Below are 16,660 nucleotides of genomic sequence, written 5' to 3'. Positions count from 1 at the left end.
GATGTGAGTATGTGACTGGAATGGAAGCTATCCGTATTTGTTTTCACTATGACAAGAATGAGCTTACTTCTCATTCTAAAGACGTCACCGACACTTTAAGAAAACAAATCTTGCAAACTACTCGCATCGCATGGATCCATCCGTTTAAATGCAGAGATCTCTCCCTGACTTAGAGTGCAAGCGCATATGTAGCGACTCGACTCATTTTAGGTATCAAACTAGACCATAAAGGCACGCTTTGCCGCACCCGTCCATTTTAGAGGAAAGAACCGTAAAAATGTTTAAGAAGAATTTAGACAATAGAGGCGGTTGATACAACTTGAAAACTTTGAATTACAATGCGTTAATAGGTGGCATATATCTATATCAAGTTAGGATTAATAAACTCACATATATGCTTTTCTTTTTTACATTGTCTTATATCGCATCATGAGAAGATGCAAAAAAAGGGATGTTATCTCGTATTGCCTACATATATAGGCAAAAGGTAGATTCAACTAAAATTTCCATTCACACACATGAAAAGAATTTTGAAATTGCAGCACGCACATTCATATTGAATATACATATCAAAGTACCAAACCTTTGAATGACTAGTCAAAAAAATTCATAACACGGTGTTATGTAGAGATCGAATTAACATTGAATGTAATGCAGATGGTGTCCCGGTGTTTAACAATAACATGAGAAGTTCAATTCCACGTCCAGCCAACAAAAGATGACTTTATGATTCTCCGCGGACCTAATTAAAATGGGTATCATGCTCAAACTGATACGGTCAGCATAGTTCGTGCGGTATAACAAAAAAATTGACACTGACTTATAACTTTAGCTATGTCCTATGGTAGCAAGCATCTCAATTTCCTATTGTTTTCACAATGCAATCAAGAATTTGGCCAGCCCAAGCCAACCTATCGCTTGCAGTGCATTTTGACGCCAAATCTTGGGCGAACTCACGGTGGCGAAATCGCTGTCGCCAGAAATATTGGCAGCCAAATATTGGCAGGGCACGTTCAGGCTCAATCCAAACAGCCCCATTTACTTTGGACGCGACTACAAATCAAGCGCCTTACTGTTAGCGAAACCTGGCAGGCAACAGGACAAGTCCCGCGACGCAAATTTTCGTGCTCCCGTGAGATCCCACGTCTGTGGAGATTATCCCCACTAATCCTACAAAACCTCCAGTAGCAAATAAGGCCCAAGAGACTACCACTCGTAGAAAAAAAGAAAATTGTCGTTCAGTGAAAGATCAGTACCTCCTTTGATGTTACCTACATCCGCCCAGCAATCTATAAGGTTTTCTTATTTCTTAGAAGTCTGCATGATGAGCTACCTGCATCCGCCCAGCAATCTAGCCAAGTAGCTAGCACTACGAGAGAGAGACTCTAGTCTAGAAAACTAGAAAAGAAAGGGGATAGAAAAATACGGACCTGATGTGTGCGTCGAGCTCGATCAGAAGAAAGAAAAGGAATACGACTCAGCTCGATGTCGCGCTGCCGCCCACGGCACCATCATCAGTTGGCCGGAGATCCAGTCCTGGCCGGCTATCTCCTTCGCTCTCCTTTTAGAAAAGACGTCAGTACTGCTAGTACTAGGATGGCAAGAAAATTCTATTAACAAATCTTTGCCTCACCGGAGATGGGCCGGAGATCTAGTCGACGGCGACCACGTCTTGACGAGCATAGCGTCGGCTCTCCTCTCCTCTCCTCTCCTCGACAAAGTCAAAGTCTAAGTCATAGTCACACGCGCAATCCACACGCGGTGGCTGACAGTGGAATTGTACTTATAGAAAGGGAAGGCAGCTTAGAGCTTTGATTAAGGAAAAAACAGGGGCGGGAAGGACATGACATTTCGGTTCTCTCCTTTCGTCTCCTCCAGATCAATCACTTGATGGAGGGCTGAGATAACCATGGTCTATGGTGTCACGCGGATCGGTGACCTGGCGAGTTAACACCCCGGTAAATTAGCTGTTAATTAAGCGAGCTAGTGCAGAATCAAGCGGCCATGCATGCATTCATTCTCTTGGAGTAATTGTTGGTGCGGCTCATTTTCTCTGGTGTTGACCTATTCTCCAGGATCTTACTCCCTATAACCTCTCGGGTTGTAAATCTCTTGTAATCTGTACCGTTTTATTAGGGGAGGCCAACAATAAGCCTAGGCCCACTTTGCAGCCATGATGTGCATTAGTCATAACTTCTCGGGTTTTTATGCATGCAGATCATAACAAATTTCTAGGGAGAGAGCAGTTTTAGGAGATGCCATGATGTGACCAAATTAGTCATTACCTTCTTGGTGTTTGTCATGGACCCAATGCAAGATGTGGCCAATTCAGCCTCGTGCAAGCAACACAGGAGACCGAGGCAGCAGGGAGATGAGCCAAAGTCAGCTATTCACGTGTCCCCTTCCTCTCTATTCCCCTCCCTGGACTCATCTGTGCTTCCTCCTTGCTGTGGATCGATCTGTATCCTTGATATTTTGAGTGTATAATAGAGAGAAGGCAGTACGTACTTAACAGTATTTTCCTAATTTTGTAGTGATCCCATCAAACCGATATGGCAGCAGAGTAAGTACTTAAGGCAGTACGTACTTAATAGTTTAATGTAATGTAAGCGCCAGCAAGACTAAGATTTTTTTCTTTTGACTTAATTGTTCACCAGCCTGTTCGCTTTCCCTCCTTTGATTGAACGACCAGAAATCAACTCATGAGAACTAAGAACCATCCATTTACAAGGTACCATGCATTAACAATGTACAATGTCAAGCTCAAGATACATCCAGGAAACTATAGTATACATCAAAAATATTATTCAAGAGCTGATGATAGATTGGATCAAGGGTGCTCAAGTAGCATCGGGGAAACCAACTGAATTTGGACATGACAAATCGAAACAAAGACATCTCGCTATACATGCACGTCACCACTCATACTACTATACTTGTGAACAACATATCATCTAAACTAGCAACCCAGATCAACCATCATTCTAATTCCAGAGCTACAAACGTATATAGAAGTCAATCACTCCCGAGCCCCTTGGTTGGCACCCTCTCCACACCAGCCTCCACCGCAAACGCCACACAGCTTTTCCTTTTGTGCAGTTTCCAGCACGATTTTGTAGTACCAACCAAAACAGGTATAGTACTCGGCTTTTTTTGCAGCTTCCCCTTTGTCGTTAAGAAGAATAATCTCTGTTGTCCACCGCCTGCAGCAACTGGACTAAGAAAGGTGAGTAGGAAACGCTCTTGATTGGGTCCTGACCTAGAAGTTACACGTCTAACTTCATCATGGTTGTATTGGTCAGTTTGTGCTGAAGTCAATCACTCCCGAGTCCTTGCGAGCAGTTCTTGTGCTGCTGGATGCCATCCCAGAGACATGAAAAAAATACCAAATGAGCATGCAAGATGGCCACTCATCACAATAGGAGGTCAATGTATTGGGTTCTCTCTAATGCCGCCATCCACACTTGGGTTACACTGGTATGAGGTGGACTGGGCACCACCTGGGTACCCGAAAACATGCACCTGAAGCCCCCATCACTTCTTCCCCAAGCTGGACAACTATTGCGTGTCTCCAGGAGCCGACAAGAACCTGAAAGGGCAAGAGTTGTTAACATAATATCAATGTGTGTCTATATTAAATGACCAGAATAGGAGTCTTAGCAAATATTGGAAGTTTTGACTTGCTAAATTAACTAAAGAAATCCATGGATGCCTGAAGCATGTAGTGTTTGATAAATATGTCCCACAGATTGCAGAAATTTATGGACACACAACAGTCCAATATCAAGATGTCCTATATATGAAATATCCTCTAAGCTCAATAATCAAAACAGAGTAGCTGAGCATGATGCCCACTCCTAACAATCAACACTAGTCTGATCAGCACTTCTAGCCAAGATTCCTCTACACTTTGCACAGGCAAGCAAAAAAATGGATTCATGTTCTATGTAAACATGACCCAACAAATGGAGGAAAGCTTCACCGATGCAAAACTAGATAGATGATGCTAACCAAGCCATAGTTTTAGTACGTGCATTCTCATACATGAAAACATTGTAGACAGAAACCATCAGCTCAGTTCGGCTCAGTCAAATAAAAGTAGGGGCAAGTATAGAACTGAGTTTCAAGTAGTTATTGAAGCTGTATGCCAGACAATTGCAAAAACAGAGCAGGTCCTTTAACTTTCTGCAGTTCTGGCAGCTAAAGCTGCAGATCAAGCAGTCCAGACCAAAGACAGACACACATATCAACTTCTTTTAGACTTGCTGCGAAGAAGCTGAGCATCTAGTTCCAATTCCAACGCCTGGAATCGATCCAGCATCATGCTTGTGTGCCCGATAAATCTCATCGAAAAATTTATAACTGGAACTAGATTAGATGGTTCATACCAGAAAGGGACCCAAGGGCCATGCTCGCCGCCAGCCGATTCTATCCTCGATCGTATTCAGCGGGCCAGGCCTTGAGGCACACCTGCAGCATGGGCACCCTGAAAAATATGTCTGAATCTATGTGGACATGCAGGACCAAAGTTGGGTTCAGTTTATGATTACATGCAAAATATGAGCATCAGGTACGGCTGCACTAGAGTAAGAGAAATGATCAAGTTATCTGCAAAGTGTAAAAGGAACAAAAGATGATGCATTCTCGAATGCAAACTCACGTTTTGCACTAAGTTGGAACTCTGGTTTGATCGGGCAAAACTAAAAGGTCAATTAATGTTTTTTCCTTTCTGTCATGGCACGAGTAAAACAAGTGGAAGATTTAATGTTGCAAGGAAATAACAATCACAAGCATGACGTATCAGCTTAACTACAAGCCCATACTACAAGTACCTATGAAATATGTCCAGATGGGATGAGTTCACCATGGCTAGCACGTGCATGCGAGCCGGCAAAAAAAAGGTCTGTCTTATCGCTCTTATGGAGAATTCAGGGACATCCTTAATTGGTATATGTTATGTACAAATTAGAAATATGCTTGCTTTTATCCCTTCAAAACTAATGAAATCAAGTATTATATCAAACTATGTATGAAAATGTCTTTTCCTAGTAGTAACTGAAACATCAGAATTGTGACAGGAACATCCTCATTCATCAACCACTGAACTATGCATGCAACGATCAACCATCTATACTGCTGAAATAGCTGAATCAAATGCCAATCAACCACAAACATTTGAAGCCACGCCATGCATATGCACATACTATAGAAGGAAGCATTACCATGCAGTAGCTCATGGTTGCCAGAAGACGCCAGTAGCAACAGCTCCAACCGCAATTTCGGCTGTAGTGGACATGGATCATATTAGCCTACATAAATATAATTCAAAATAGAAGAAAGTAAAGGCAAGGAGATTAATAAGATGCAGCCTGCTGGCCTAGCTTTGAGCTTGACCATCTCTGACCCAAAAAAACACGACAAGGCTATACACGCAGCCATGAAGCATCAAATACACAATGATACAAGATAATGTTGTCCTAGAAAGTAATGCATTCAGAAAATGGCTCAACTTTCTCTAGACACGAAACTTAAATATTTTGATCATGCCTACTCTGAATTGTGAAAACCATCTGCTGTACTATCACAAGGATATCATCAAGCATTTAATGTCCAGTAGCTCTAGTGGTCGAAAAAGATCAAACTGACCAGCTTTCCGAATTCAAACACATCACTAGTATAAGGAGAATGGACCATCAATCTCCAGGTCAAAAGAAAAAAGAATAGACCATCTTCTATACAGAGTTCACTGGTGACAACTACATAGGAGATATTATATTTAGCTGGAAGTGCAAGTAACAAGCATTAGCTCTAAACATGAGTGAAAACAAGTAATCATAGCACTATGGCAAAGCAAATGCACTAGGCATACCATTAGCAGTACAAAAAAGATGAAAATATTCGCACATAAATCCAACTTCCTAGATTAACGTTCCAGACAATTATGTGAGACAAGTTTAGTGGATGTGAATCATATTAGCCTGCATTGATACAATTCGAAACAGAAGAAAATGAATGCAAGGAGATTAATAAGATGCATCATGGTGGCCTAGCTTTTGAGCTTGGCCATCTCCAACCCAAAAGAAACATGACGAGGCTAGACCGAGAGTTTATCTTCCAGTACCAAACATCACACGCATAGTGCACACACAAGCTCAATTTAACTCAAAGCATCCAGCAAAACAAATGCACAACATATATGCTCAATTGGTCATGAATTGATCAAACCATCAGCTAACTAGATAGACTATATCCAGATCAATTAGCCATATTAATGCACAAATGGCACCTATAGAAAGGTAAATATTAAAGGCAGTAACTCAATGCATCTAAAAGCTATAGATTGCATAAGCAACTTAAGCTCTCCATAAATATTAAGTTGTTTTCCTCACAAAGCTACAAGTTTTTTCTCCTGATTACAAAAATTACAAAGTATATAAACTAAGAAAAACTTTTTATATGGTTACATGAACATAATCCACTACCTTGAAGTTGATAAATTTTGTCACCCACTAGAAGCCCGCTGTATTGTAAAATTGCAGACTTGCTACACAGAAATCGTAACAAACAGCTAAAAATGCTCAATGTAGGGACAAACAGACAATCCCTAAACCTAAACATCTCATAGCAAAGCAAATATAATAGCACGTGCCAGTACCATGACCAAATCCAAATTAAGATGAATGAATAGGAGCAGCACCGCATGGTGGAGCACAGAATACGGAAACCCCAAGGAGCTCACCGGAAGGAGTGAACGCAACCGCTATAGTGGTTGCGTCGCCGAGGAGGTGGTCAAAGCCAATGGACAACCAAGACCACCAGTGAGAACAAAGGCACATGAGGATGGCCAGCAGTGCCGCGAGAGTGGTGGTCATACATGATTGGTAAGTTCGGATTAAGGAGGACTACCCAAGTGTTTCTTCCAGATTCCCTGATAAAAAAATACATACTGATTAGAAAACAAAATAGAGTTTGGTCCAAAAAAAACTGATACATTCACGTCTGGATCCGAAATAAATAGCCCAACCTTCTCTAGGCATGATACTTCTCTGGATATTGACAAGAAATACATTTGAACCTTGCATTACTAGGCTGAAAATCTACAATACAGCTGCTCTAAAGAAATCTACAGTACTTATCTAGACCCATGTAGCCCCCACCGGCTTTATAAACAACCAGGAAAACATCACATCTCTTGTCAATATATGATCCACAACGAAATACTTTGACAGTTGTACATGTAGATAACACCATACACATAGAGAATAGTGATAAAGTTTGCACTTAAAAACATAATGATATTACAACCTGAGAATATAGTCACAAGTGATAATCAAGAGAAAAAAAGACTACTGATCATGTCAACATGTTCCGTTGTGTACACAAAAAGCTCTATGGAAAGGAAAATCAAATATCCAGTAGTGGTAGCAGTTTGTCAAGCTACATAGGGACAGATACACATAATAATCTGGGTTAATTCTACACTAAAAAATTAAAACAACAAAAATGCACCCAGCAAACACCATATATTTATTTTAAAAAGACAAAAAAAGCACATGAATTGAAGTCAATCAATATGTGGTATCTTATCGCTGATATATTCACAAAGGAAGACAAATTTCATATTTACTATTTATATAAAACCAAACAGTACTGCTAGATAGGCTGATAGCCAAAGACCTTTTTCGTCAAGTAAAATTTTGAGATTGATTTTAATTTTCAGGGGATTTTATAATTTGCCATACTTTTCTTTGCACCTCTATTATTTGCCACATGACCAACATGTGGGGGTCATGTGGCAAATAATAGAGGTTCGGAGAAAAGTGTGGAAAATGATAAAATATTCCAAAGTTTTCATTGCCTGGCATACCATCCACATTCCACGAGAAAACTGACATGCAGAGAAGTGAGAGGTAAATAAGCATGATCCAAAAGTGTCTACCGAAAAGCTACCATGATGCTTTTAAACAAGGCAGCGGTAGGCACCTCAAAGTCATTCTTATTCGCGACAATGTCCGAGTGGAGGAATTCGTCCTCAACCGACCGCCACCCATTATTTAGCCCAAGGCACCCTCCAAATTGAGGAAAAGTGAAAGCAAGAAATTTTGTTATCACAAATGAAGAGAATAATTACAGTAGAATACTCAAACTGTTAATGTATCTAGAATTACTAGTGCTACTGCCTTTGTAAATATGCATGAAGTGGAGATTTATTCACGACAAGAGGACATTAATTTAGTTTCTGCCACACAAGGAACCTAAGATTATCATGTACAGCATGCTTACTCCAGAATTAGTATACAGGTTCTCGTTTACTCGAAAGATGAACTACTATAGTCAATTTAACACATACAATTAAGTAGAAACAGTCCCATTTATGTAGCAAAAAGAGGTGTATGAACTTAAGTATACTAAAAACAAACATTCAAGACCCCAACCTACAAGCAACAAAGTAAGATCACAACCACAAAACAAGATTGCGTTGCAAGATAGGCAGCCATGGAATAATCGGTCAGTAAATGGTAGGCAGCAGGAGGCACCTAGTGGTTTGTTTTTGTCCCAGTGAGGCAGCGTGCGCCCCAGTGGAGGAGGAAGTCGTCGTTATGTACCTAGGCACCCTCCTAGACCTTCATGCAACGCCATCACCGCCGCTACCGGCAGTGGGCTATACAAGCACCACCGCACCCAAACCTGAACCTTCTACAAAGAGCAGGCAATTTTTGCTAGGTTTAGTTTTCGCCACACAGAAAAAAAAGTCGCAGACTCCCTCAACAAAAGGTGGGTCTGGGAGAGCGAGGCTCACCGGCGTGTTGAAGCGGTCAACAACAACATCCCATCGTATGAAAGCCTAAGTAGCAGCAGCAACTCGGCCACCCATTTTTCAGCTCGAAGGCACCGTCCATATTCAAGACAAGTGGCAGCAAGAAAATCTATCATCACAAATGAAGAAAATAATTAGAAGAGAAAACTCAAAGTGTTGATGGATCTATATAATTGAGAAATCTTAGACTATTATCTACAACATTACTACTACATTAGCAGCGGGATCCCCATCCATTTACTAGCTAGATATTAAATGAGCACATACACGTAAGCAGCAATAGTCCAAATTATTCACCAAAATAGATGAATTTACTTGAGGCTACCAAAATCACACAATCAACATAACTATTCTGCTTCCAATAATTGACCAATGTAAGATTATTATCGATACCACTACAAGTCCAGAATTAGTATGCGGACCATCTTTTACTTAATTACAAAGGAAAATTCAAAGTGTTGATGGATATATATAATTGAGAAATCTAAGACTATTATCCACAACATTACTACTGCATTAGCAGCAGGATCCCCATTTATTAGATATTAAATGAGCACATACACCTAAAAGCAGCAATAGTCCAAATTATTCACCAAAAGAGATGAATTTACTTAAGGCTACCAAAACCACACAATCAACATTACTATCTGCTACCAATAATTGACCAATGTAAGATTATTATCGATACCACTACAAGTCCATAATTAGTATGCGGACCATCTTTTACTAGATAGATAAACATAACATTAATTTAGCACATACACCTAAATAAGCAGCATCAGACCCATTTAGTGACCAAAAGATGGGAACGAATAAAGTATTAGAAACCAAAACCACATACTCAACCCAGTACAACCTAGCCATTGGAGAGCAACAAGGTAAATCAGCAACCACCAAATTGTTAAGTTTCACAATGGGCAGCCACATAATGGCCGGTAGGGGGAGGCAACCTAGTCGTTTGTTCTTGTCCCCGGCGGCGGCATCATCCAAGTGGAGGAGGAGGAAGTCACCGTCCTCTACCTGGGCGCCCTGACATTCCTTCATCTAACCGAGGTGCCATCACCGCTGTCACCGCCTTGAGGACATTCTATGATGACAATGGAAGAGGATAATCAGAACATGATGATAATACAATCAAAGTGTCTAGAAATACTAGTGCTACTATTGTCGTGTCTTCCAGCTGCACCTATCAGTAGTGTAGATATTAATTTACAACACAAGGACATTAACGAGCTGTTGCCAATAATCATCCAATCTAAGATTATTATCTACACCATCGAGGCCCTTGTTTACCAGATAGACAAACGATCATTAATTAAACACATAGATCTAAGCGGCAACAGGACTCCCATTTATTTTACCAAAAGAGATGAACAAAAACTTAAGGATACTAATGGGAGGCACCTCATAGTCGTTCTTGTACCCGACGTCCAAGTGGAGGAAGTCAAGCTGAACCAACCACCCTTTCTCTATCATCTCTAGGGCACCTTACAAGTTTAGGATAGGTGCAAGCTAGAAATTCAACAATCAGAAATGAAGAGAATAATTAGCAATGGTAACCTTCTAGGAGCTGAGGTGCTCTCCACGACTAGTACCTGTCGATCAGCAGCCACACCGTTGCGGCTCGCATCAGCACTTGTGGGTGTGGCCGATGACGTCCGCCTGCTCCTCTGGTTCATCCTGGTTCCCCCTCGAAGTCATCTCCCGGTACCCACGGCTTGGTGCCATTCAACGCTGGCATGGTTTGAACCTGAAAAGGACAAGTTTTCAGTACCGTCGATTCAATTCATAGGCAGCAGAAAAATTGAGCACACTCACTGCCTATGTAGACAAGATGTGTTCATCCGTTCATTAAATTCATACATCAATTCACAAGCAGCAAAAGGAATAAGCATGTTGAATTCGTACAAGGACAATATCCATAGCACACCGTATGCATTCAACATGGGAAAAAATAAACGAATTTGGGCAGGAATGCATGGAGTAGGAGGAGATGTACCTCACTGGCGCGGCAGCAGCAGGTTGCGGAGTCCTCCGGCAGCAGCATGTCGGGGACATGGCCGGTGGTAAGCAGGAGCAGGAATACATGGAGTAGGAGGAGGAGATGGACCGGAGCCATGGAGGAGGGACTCCATCTCCCGCGCCGGCAACGGATTCTTGTCCATGTCAGTGGGTCCATCCCGAGCCGGCGCGCGCGGCGGATCGGCCAGCACCAGTCCATCGCCGTCTTTGACATTGGAGCCGGGAAGCAGGTCGGCCTACATGGCATCGGACCATACCGGCGACGAGGGAGGTCATCCGTGCCGCGTACGAGGTCGGGGAGGAGCGTCCTGGTTTGTCGTCGACAGCGTCCGGCAGGGGCGGCGCTATGGTAGTGAGGTTGAAGGCGCGGGATTGCAGCGGATTCAACCGGGGGGAGAAGGCGGCGAGGCTGGGGAGGCTCCGGCGAGCGGCTGGGTTTGGTTGGGCACTGCCCCTGTGCCGGCAGCAGGGAGAGAGAGAGAGAGCGCTCGGTATGCGGGGAGAGAGATTAATTGGGCTAGAGGATTTAGGTGAATTAACTTCGGGCGGGGTAGAGGATTTAGGTGAATTAACTCCGGACGTCCATTAACTCCTGGATTATAGGGTTGCCCTCCAAAATCTGCATCTCCCTAGAATTACTCCGACGGCTCCAATTCTCATATTTTATTTCTTGGGTTCTTCATGCGGCGGAGTGCTCCTTGACGGTTGGCATGGCCTAATTAAATGGGGCAATTGATATAGCCCAATCCCTCGTGCTCCTCCTCCATGCAACTATGCAAGCTCAATACATGCATCGAGACAGAGGGAGTACTAGCAGCTGCTATGAACCAATATACTATGAAATTATTATACAAGATGGATTATGCAATCACTACCTAGCTCCTATTCTATATACATAAGGAGTATTCTGCTATCGGAGTATGCATTACGAGTTTACGACACCGTCATGTATCGATCGGCCTCATTCATATACTATACTCCCTCCATCTCACAACTTAAGGCGTATAAATTTTTCCAATTTTCCTCAAAGAACAAGGCGCAGGTGCCTTTTGGTGCTAACCTCCCAAAATTACCCCTCGGCTCGTTTCCCGTTTGTCTTCCTCGCACTAGAGCAAAGTCCGTTGTCCGTGCCACAATTCCTTCTACCAAGACATGATGCTAGCCTGGACGACAGTGTGGAGTGAGACCGAACACAAAGGCGGGGAAGAATTGACTACACCAAGTCCGAGTTGACGACCGAACAGAACTCTTCCTTGCCCCTTTCACGTTGATGGACACATATCGTTGCTTAGAGGCAGTTGCAGCGGAGTGGATGGCGACATGGACCGACACAAGGACACATAGCCGAGCTGACTAGAAAGATGTGAAGCAGGTCGGCCTACATGCCGCTGGACCATACCAGCGACGAGGGAGGTCATCCGTGCCGCGTACAAGGTCGAGGAGGAGCGGCCTGATTCGTCATCGACAGCGTCCGCCAGGGGCGGCGCTATGGTAGTGAGATTGGAGGCGCGGGATTGCGGCGGATTCGACCGGGGGAGGCTCCGGCGAGCTGTTGGGTTTGGTTGGGCACTGTGCCGGCAGCGGGGGGAGAGAGAGAGCGCGCTCGGTATGCGGGGAGAGAGATTAATTGGTGCTAGACGATTTAGGTGAAGTAACTCCTGGATTATAGGGCTTTCCCTCCAAAATCTGAATTACTGTGACGGCTCCAATTCTCATGTTTTATTTCTTGGGTAAATTTTGTTGGTTGTTCATGCGGCGGAGTGCTCCTTGGCGCTTGGCGGTTGGCATGGCCTAATTAAATGGGGCAATTGATTCAGCATGATAGAGATTTGCTCCCTCTACACCTAGCTAGCTCGTGCTCCTCCTCCATGCAAGCTCAATACATTCAGTCATGCATCGAGACAGAGGAAGTACTAGCAGCTGCTATGAACCAATACTATATGGAATAAGTATATACACGATGGATCATGCAGCCACTACCTAGCTCCTACTCTATATACATAAGGAGTATTCTGCTATTGGTGTTTGCGACGCCGTCATGCATCAATCGGCCTCGTTCATATACTATACTTCCTCCGTCTTATAGCTTAAGGCGTATAAATTTTTCCAATTTTCCTCAAAGAACAAGGCGCAGGTGCCTTTTGGCGCTAACCTCCCAAAATTACCCTTCCCTCGTTTCCCATTCGTCTTCCTCGCACTAGAGCAAAGTCTGTTGTCCGTGCCACAATTTCTTCTACCAAGTCATCATCTTCTCATGTGGCTCCTGCTTTAGCTCCACTATAGAAGGGAAGGGATGCGAACCGATGGCGGCGTCGACATGATGCTGGCCTAGACGACAGTGTGGAGTGAGACCGAACACAAAGGCAGGGAAGAATTGACTACACCAAGTCCAAGTTGATGGCCAAACAGAGCTCTTCCATGCCCCTTTCACGTTGATGGACACATATCGTTGCTTAGAGGCAGTTGCAGCGGAGTGGATGGCGACATGGACCGGCACAAGGACACATAGGCGAGATGACTAGAAAGATGTGAAGCTCACCCATTCTCATTATACTCCGGGCCCAACGCTCGTTGTTGGCGGGGACGCCACTTTAACAATGTCTACCAAGCATATGATTCACATCAAAGATGTTCGAGGCATAAACCAACCAAGGCGGACTACGTCGACGTCGAGTGCACCCGTTCCTCAACACCACCAACATCCTCGGCTCCAGGATATATGGACTCTTCTGATAACCATGCATATGTCATGGCCTCGCTCGGAGAATAAAATGAGATTAATTTGTTATTGAGAAAGCTGATAGCTAGCTGGTAGCACATAGAATTGTATTTCACATTATGAATTTGTTATTGCCCACTCTAGATAGCTTGGGATGGTGTTGGGCGATGCCACTCCTTGAGCAAAAGCCACATATGTATGTACAATACTCGTATGTTCCTCACCTAGATGCATGCATGCATGGTTGCCATCTAAAACTAGGCCAGAGGATGTTGGCCCCTCAGTTTGTCATTAAGAGATGGGTGAGCACCCCCCTAGGTTGCGAGTACCGGGGACAACGCAGGCGGGATGGGACTCATCATCTCGTCCAAGCCACCATGCTAAGCTTTGGTTCTCATGCAGGGTTGCTATCAGCCTATAGGTTTCGATTATTCCATGCATGCCTTCTTGGAATATGAAGGCCAAGCCTTTGGTTCTCATGGAGTGTTTTCTCATGTAGGGTGATTTCATGTGACTTTTCTATTTGTCTGTTTTATAGTTTGGTCAAAGGAACATGAAAAACCCTATTCATTGGATCACGTGACATCTAGCTCGTAGCTTTCAGTGGAAAGTGGTGATTCCATGTGACTTTTCTCTCTGTCTATTTAGAGGTTAAAGGAGCATGAAAAACCCTACTTAATGGGCACTATGATGTCTACCCCTCTTTCTAGTGAAGTGGTGATTCCATTTGACTTTTCTCTAGTGTATGCTAGAGTTGGTCATAGTAGCATGAATAAAACTAATCGGTGGTCCTCAAGAGTTCTACCTCTAGCATTGGGTCCAAAGATGAGGTGATTCCATGTCAATATTACTCCATCGCCGTCGGTGGCAGCGCATGCGCACTTAGGCCATGTGTCAAAAAGACCCTTTTAATTGTCACGACAATATTTTGACAAGAACCTTCATTTTATTTACATTGCAAGGCCTTCAACACTACATCGCCGACGTGTGTGCACTTGGCCAACTATAATGCCGACTCGTCTGGTCTCGATCATGCGTTATCTTTCGGCTTCGTCGATAGCAGCCTAGAGTCATCATCTTGTAGTCTCGACTATCAAATGCCTATCCATCATCACTCATTGGTGCTCTTATGATTGGTGTCTATACATCTTCTTTGGTTATTCAAGTGGGAACACATTCGGTGTCATGGGGTTCTCCCTAGCTAGAGTCTACCAGTTTAGGTCAAGGTTTCTCGAGGCGTAGTTTTGACATGAGCATCAATCCGATGCATGTGGCGTGGACTAGGCTCTGTAGGCCCTCGACCATCGACATGCCATGATTCTGCATGCCCTAGCTATAATGTGGGTTGTCCCTTTACTCGTCGCGCCCAGCTCGGCTGAACTTTTTCCGAGAACAATCTATTGGAAGCTACCCCGCGCATGACAAATGCAATGGCGTGCACACATACATGTATATAAGCATGGGTGCAAATTTTTCATGGCGTGGTGTGCAGTACTGGTGGTGTGGTACATGGACATGCATGCACATATGGTGACATGAAGCTAGCTACCCAGCGGCATGGACGAAATTAGACACGCTGAGTATAAAAAAGAGAAGTGCAGATGGAAAATACAATTTGGAGCCAAAATCACGGAGCCCCACCCAACAACACACGACTTCCCACCCACAGCACCTTGCCAAAATCACGCATTTTCTCCCCGACCCCCTCCCTGCCGCCGGCAACCACGTCTCCGCCTGCGTCGCCGGCGGCCATCCCAGCCGTTCTCCCCCGACGGCCCCAGTGCTCCCCTTGTCCCCTCCGTCCGCCAGTCATGTCCCGCGCCAATCGAGCCTCAACCGCGCCGCCGCGATACCCAGGTCGCCGGCCTGCCGACCGGCGTCGAGCAAAACGCGCGCGAGACCAGGCGCGGCACTTCCTGATTTTCCGCTTCCCCGTAGTGGCCCTGCAGATCCGTCCCCGTGCGCCCCCAACCACCGTGACCTCGTGCCCGGAGGTCATGGCCGTGCGGGAGGAGCCCTACAGCGGCGTCGCCGGCGCCGTGATGCCCAACAGCAGGTGCTGCTGGAGGTAGGAGTCGTGCCCCAACCCGCAGCCCCCAATCCTCTTCTGCCTCATCTTAAAAGAACGCTTCTTCTTGTGCAGGTAGCCGGAGGAGGGATCCGGGATTGATGGCCGTGCCGCTGGATGCAGCGGTACAACGCAGCACGTGAGACCAATTCCTCAATCTCCTGCCCATGTTTGTAGCTGGATTTTTTCAAGGGAGAAGAAATGCATCTCCTTTTAACGCTTTGGTTGCACATGGGTTCAAATCAGCTGTATGAAAAACATCTGTGCATATATACTTTGAGAAATTCAGAATGGGCATTTAGATGCTATGGTCTGCTGCTGATTAGTACTATTACCCATGTAATTTCTGTTAACGTTTCAAAAAAAATTCTGTTGTTATAGCGAGCAACAGGGATTTGTAGCTGCAGGTGAGACCAATTCCTTGATGTAACTACATGGATTTTGTAGCCCCAGGAAAAAAGTGAAGTAGAATCGCAAATAGTTGGCACGTTTAGTTGCATATTGATGCAAATCAGTTCTGTGTGAACCTTCTTTACATGTATAGTTTGAGCAATTTAGAGAGGACAGTTAGTTGCTATGGTCTGTTCTGGTTAGTGTATTAATCATGCAATTTTCGGTATGTTCAGATTTAATTAATGTCTATGCATGGGTTAAAGCCCATCCACCTGTAGCTCTTGTAATTGCTTTGACACTGTTCAGTTAAAGAAAGTTGAGAATTCATCAGCATCCATGTGTTTGTCAGAAAATTATCATGCTGGAGAGTGACCTTTAAAATGAATGGATCTTACTGTTTATGCGTGTGCATGCAACTCTGCGAGGGTGAAAATCAGTGTATTGCATAGCAGCTGTCAATGTTGAATTTACATGGATTTATGTGCCTGTGCTGCTGTTTATCTCGAAAGCTGCATTTGTAGCTTCCTTGTGCTGCTGTTACCATCTGTTCATGACAAATATACCATGATATACGTGTTTGCTTCGCTGACCATGCTTTGTTCTTGTTCGAGGATCACTGGGAGGACTGAAGGACAGCGGT

The 16,660-nt window shown here is 44.1% G+C and overlaps 2 long non-coding RNA genes across 4 annotated transcripts; both read right to left on the bottom strand.

Annotated features, from left to right (window-relative positions):
• Nucleotides 1–3,368: 3,368 nt before the first annotated feature.
• LOC124708590 lies at nt 3,369–6,778 on the bottom strand. Of its 3 annotated transcripts, none has more exons than XR_007005211.1 (4): nt 6,740–6,778; nt 5,223–5,283; nt 4,389–4,470; nt 3,369–3,589 (listed from the first exon to the last, which is right to left on the bottom strand). It is a non-coding gene; the product is annotated as an uncharacterized LOC124708590 (long non-coding RNA). The 3 variants fall into 3 exon arrangements; XR_007005210.1 differs by having other exon boundaries at nt 4,389–4,505; nt 6,740–6,777; XR_007005212.1 differs by having other exon boundaries at nt 4,389–4,486; nt 6,740–6,773.
• Nucleotides 6,779–8,678: 1,900 nt separating this feature from the next.
• LOC124707283 lies at nt 8,679–10,330 on the bottom strand. Its single transcript, XR_007004794.1, has 4 exons — nt 10,223–10,330; nt 9,769–9,905; nt 8,801–8,927; nt 8,679–8,697 (listed from the first exon to the last, which is right to left on the bottom strand). It is a non-coding gene; the product is annotated as an uncharacterized LOC124707283 (long non-coding RNA).
• Nucleotides 10,331–16,660: the final 6,330 nt, after the last annotated feature.

Source organism: Lolium rigidum, chromosome 4, assembly GCF_022539505.1.
Source record: "Lolium rigidum isolate FL_2022 chromosome 4, APGP_CSIRO_Lrig_0.1, whole genome shotgun sequence".
Taxonomy (NCBI): domain Eukaryota; kingdom Viridiplantae; phylum Streptophyta; class Magnoliopsida; order Poales; family Poaceae; genus Lolium; species Lolium rigidum.
This window is presented reverse-complemented; position numbering and strand designations above follow the sequence as displayed.